Raw genomic sequence first — 5,000 nt, 5'->3', positions numbered from 1 at the left:
GAGCGGGTCCCGAAGACGGTGGCCGGAATCGGGTCGTCGCCGGCCGGAAAACGGGTCATCGATGCCGGCAATACTTCGGGCCATGAGGCCCCCCACCTTAGTCCGAGTTTAGCAACAGCCCACATATCCCCCGCGGCAGGCCTATGGGCGCCAGGCCAGCGCGCCCCATGGCCAGTCAGGGGGCACCCCCCTAAAGAGCAATAAGTGTCATTGAAGCTCTGGCAGGGGGAGACACTACTAGGTCCCAGCTGTCACCCCCCCTCTAAAAAATTCATTTCTTGGTATTTTGAGCTGAAATTTTGCACAGAGGTTGGCAAAAATCCAATCCAACTTTATTAATTTTTCCAGAATTTTTCGAGGTCGGGAAGTATTTTTTTTTATTTTCCTACCATTAAAAATCGAGGAAATCGGAAAAAATAGGAACCGGCTCGGAATGACCCCAAATTCAGTGGGCAGCCTCATAAAAATATGGCTGATTTTACTGGATTGATTTCATGTGGAAAGCACGACGTTTTGTTGTAGGAATGCGGGAACCCCGGCGGCTCGCCTGCCGCGGCCAGCGACGTCGGGCTGGCCCCTGCAGCGCCTAGCCTCTCCCACGCGGGGGGCAGGCCAGAGCGCGGGGGGCCAGGGCCCGAAGGCAGCCCCCCCGCGGGCGAGAGAGCAAGCCAGCAGGGGCTGTCCGCGCGTCGCGCAGCGCGGCATGGCTGCGGGGGCCGCGCGCGCGCGCCCAAGCGCCCAAGGGCCCCCAAGGGCCCCAGGCCCTCAGGCCCCAGCGCCCCAGCGCCCAGCGCGGGCGGGCGCGCGCGCGCGTGTGGTCTTTGAGGGGCGCCGGCCTGGTGGCTCCCTAAAGAGCAATAAGTGTCATTGCAGCTCTGGCAGGGGGAGACACTACTAGGTCCCAGCTGTCACCCCCCCTCTAAAAAATTCATTTCTTGGTATTTTGAGCTGAAATTTTGCACAGAGGTTGGCAAAAATCCAATCCACCTTCATTAATTTTCCCAGAATTTTTCGAGGTCGGGAAGTATTTGTTTTAATTTTCCTACCATTAGAAATCGAGTAAATCCGCAAAACTAGGAACCGGCCCGGAATGACCCCAAATTCAGTGGGCAGCCTCATAAAAATATGGCTGATTTTACTGGATTGGTTTCATGTGGAAAGCACGACGTTTTCTTGTAGGAATGCGGGAACCCCGGCAGCTCGCCTGCCGCGGCCAGCGACGTCGGGGACGCTGGCCTGCGCTGTCGAGCCCGCGAGGGCTGTCTCCGCGGCAGGCCCCCCCTGAACGGGGCACGACAGGCCACCGCGCTGGCTCGTCCAGCGTCGACAGTCCCTCGTCCAGGTTTCAGATCGCGCCAAGTCGAACCCATGACCTGCTCAAGCCATCGTGCGCTGCCGAATTCGCATCTGCGTGTAGGCTGCCATTCCACGCGGCAGCCCCTGTTTTCGTCAGCGTGCCCCCCTGACGAATTTTCCTGCCTGGCCCAGTCCAGCGTCCAGCCCCTGTTCGTCGAAAAATCTGCGCTGCCGATTTTCCACGCGGCAGCCCCTCTTTTCGTCAGCGTGCCCCCCTGACGAATTTTCCTGCCTGGCCCGGCCAGTCCAGCCCCTGTTCGTCGAAAAATCTGCGCTGCCGATTTTCCACGCGGCAGCCCCTCTTTTCGTCAGCGTGCCCCCCTGACGAATTTTCCTGCCTGGCCCGGCCGGTCCAGCATCCAGCCCCTGTTCGTCGAAAAATCTGCGCTGCCGATTTTCCACGCGGCAGCCCCTGTTTTCCTCAGCGTGCCCCCCTGACGAATGTTCGTCGAAAAATCTGCGCTGCCGATTTTCCACGCGGCAGCCCCTCTTTTCGTCAGCGTGCCCCCCTGACGAATGTTCGTCGAAAAATCTGCGCTGCCGATTTTCCACGCGGCAGCCCCTCTTTTCGTCAGCGTGCCCCCTGACGAATTTTCCTGCCTGGCCCAGTCCAGCGTCCAGCCCCTGTTCGTCGAAAAATCTGCGCTGCCGATTTTCCACGCGGCAGCCCCTCTTTTCGTCAGCGTGCCCCCCTGACGAATTTTCCTGCCTGGCCCGGCCGGTCCAGCCCCTGTTCGTCGAAAAATCTGCGCTGCCGATTTTCCACTCCGCAGCCCCTGTTTTCGTCAGCGTGCCCCCCTGACGAATTTTCCTGCCTGGCCCGGCCAGTCCAGCGCCCAGCCCCTGTTCGTCGAAAAATCTGCGCTGCCGATTTTCCCCGACGAACCTGCAGCTGCACAAATCCGCGCTGCCACTGCCCCATTGTCTGGACCAACAGTCTTTTCCATCAAGCCCTGGACTATAAATCGTCCAGACTCATCGCCAGCACCCGCTGCCGATTCTGCCGACTTTGCCGATTTCGTCGGCGCTGCCGATTCCAACACTGCCCGCCGTGCCTGAACCAGCGCTGTTTCGTCAGCGTGTCCCCTTGACGAATTTCCCTGCCTGGCCTGGACAGTCCATCTTCCAGCCCATGTTCATCGAAAAATCTGCGCTGCCGATTTCCCCGACGAACCTGCAGCTGCACAAATCTGTGCTGCCGATTTCCCCCCCTGTCGGCATGGCTGCCGCTGCCCCGATGTCCAGACCAACAGTCTTTTTTGTCGACTTTGCCGATTTTGTCCGCGCTGCCGATTCCAACACTACCCCCTGCATCCAAACCAGCATTGTTTCGTCAGCTCTTCCCCTGACGATTTTAGCCCTGTAACAAACAGTAGGCCTCCAATCCCGCCAACGGGAGCCAAGTTGATAGGGAAGAGAATTGAATGACGCGCCTGGTCCTCGCACCCCGCCACCCGAGGGGCCTTTTTCCCGGCAGCCTCTGAAAAACTCTAGCTTTCACGGTCCTCGCCGCCCCTCACCACCATGGCAGGCCTCTAATCCCACCCATCAGCAGTTGTAGCCGATAGGGCAGTGATTTGAATGACGCGTCGCGGGCCTCCGGGTCATCTCACCCGGCCATTAATTGGAGCGTTTTTGGCTGGCCGAGGATGGGGGGATGGATCTCTTCTTCCGAAAAAGCAAACAGTACATCGGGAGTTATGTTGACGGGGCATGGAATTGAATGACCCGTCGCGGGCCGCCGGGTCATCTCACCCGGCCATCCCGGGGAGCGTTTTTCCCGGCAGCATCGGGGAAACTCTTGCTTTCACTGCCCGCTGCCCAAGTCCCCACTCGAATCGGCCCCCCGCGCCAACAAGCCAACGCTGCCGAATCGGCAGACACTGCTGCCGAATCTGCCGACACTGCCCCGCGGGCTGCCACTGCCCCAGTGTCTAAACCAGCGGTCTTTCTCATCGAGCCTTGGACTATCCAGTCCGTCCTGACTCATCGCCAGCACCTGCTGCCGATTCTGCCGACTTTGCCGATTTTCTCGGCGCTGCCGATTCCAACACTGCGCCCACCGTGTCTGAACCAGCGCTGTTTCGTCAGCGTGTCCCCTCGACGAATTTTCCTGCCTGGCCTGGACAGTCCACCGTCCAGCCCGTGTTCGTCGAAAAATCTGCGCTGCCGATTCTGCCGACTTTGCCGATTTCGTCGGCGCTGCCGATTCCAACACTGCCCGCCGTGCCTGAACCAGCGCTGTTTCGTCAGCGTGTCCCCTCGACAAATTTTCCTGCCTGGCCTGGACAGTCCATCGCCCAGCCCATGTTCGTCGCAAAATCTGCGCTGCCGATTTTCCCCGACGAACCTGCAGCCGCACAAATCTGCGCTGCCGAATCTGCCGACACTGTCCCGCGGGCTGCCACTGCCCCAGTGTCTAAACCAGCAGTCTTTCTCGTCGAGCCTTGGACTATCCAGCCCGTCCAGACCCATCGCCAGCACCCGCTGCCGATTCTGCCGACTTTGCCGATTTCGTCGGCGCTGCCGATTCCACCACTGCCCGCCGTGCCTGAACCAGCGCTGTTTCGTCAGCGTGTCCCCTCGATGAATTTTCCTGCATGGCCCGGCCAGTCCAGCGTCCAGCCCATGTTCGTCGAAAAATCTGCGCTGCCGATTCTGCCGACTTTGCCGATTTCGTCGGCGCTGCCGATTCCAACACTGCCCGCCGTGCCTGAACCAGCGCTGTTTCGTCAGCGTGTCCCCTCGACAAATTTTCCTGCCTGGCCTGGACAGTCCACCGTCCAGCCCGTGTTCGTCGAAAAATCTGCGCTGCCGATTCTGCCGACTTTGCCGATTTCGTCGGCGCTGCCGATTCCAACACTGCCCGCCGTGCCTGAACCAGCGCTGTTTTGTCAGCGTGTCCCCTCGACAAATTTTCCTGCCTGGCCTGGACAGTCCATCGCCCAGCCCATGTTCGTCGCAAAATCTGCGCTGCCGATTTTCCCCGACGAACCTGCAGCCGCACAAATCTGCGCTGCCGAATCTGCCGACACTGTCCCGCGGGCTGCCACTGCCCCAGTGTCTAAACCAGCAGTCTTTCTCGTCGAGCCTTGGACTATCCAGCCCGTCCAGACCCATCGCCAGCACCCGCTGCCGATTCTGCCGACTTTGCCGATTTCGTCGGCGCTGCCGATTCCACCACTGCCCGCCGTGCCTGAACCAGCGCTGTTTCGTCAGCGTGTCCCCTCGATGAATTTTCCTGCATGGCCCGGCCAGTCCAGCGTCCAGCCCATGTTCGTCGAAAAATCTGCGCTGCCGATTCTGCCGACTTTGCCGATTTCGTCGGCGCTGCCGATTCCAACACTGCCCGCCGTGCCTGAACCAGCGCTGTTTCGTCAGCGTGTCCCCTCGACAAATTTTCCTGCCTGGCCTGGACAGTCCATCGTCCAGCCCATGCTCGTCGAAAAATCTGCGCTGCCGATTTTCCCCGACGAACCTGCAGCCGCACAAATCTGCGCTGCCGAATCTGCCAACACTGTCCCGCGGGCTGCCACTGCCCCAGTGTCTCAACCTGCGGTCTTTCTCGTCGAGCCTTGGACTATCCAGCCCGTCCAGACCCATCGCCAGCACCCGCTGCCAATTCTGCCGACTTTGCCGGTTTC

Source organism: Populus nigra, chromosome 2 (genome assembly GCF_951802175.1).
Source record: "Populus nigra chromosome 2, ddPopNigr1.1, whole genome shotgun sequence".
In the NCBI taxonomy this organism is placed as follows: domain Eukaryota; kingdom Viridiplantae; phylum Streptophyta; class Magnoliopsida; order Malpighiales; family Salicaceae; genus Populus; species Populus nigra.
This window is presented reverse-complemented; position numbering follows the sequence as displayed.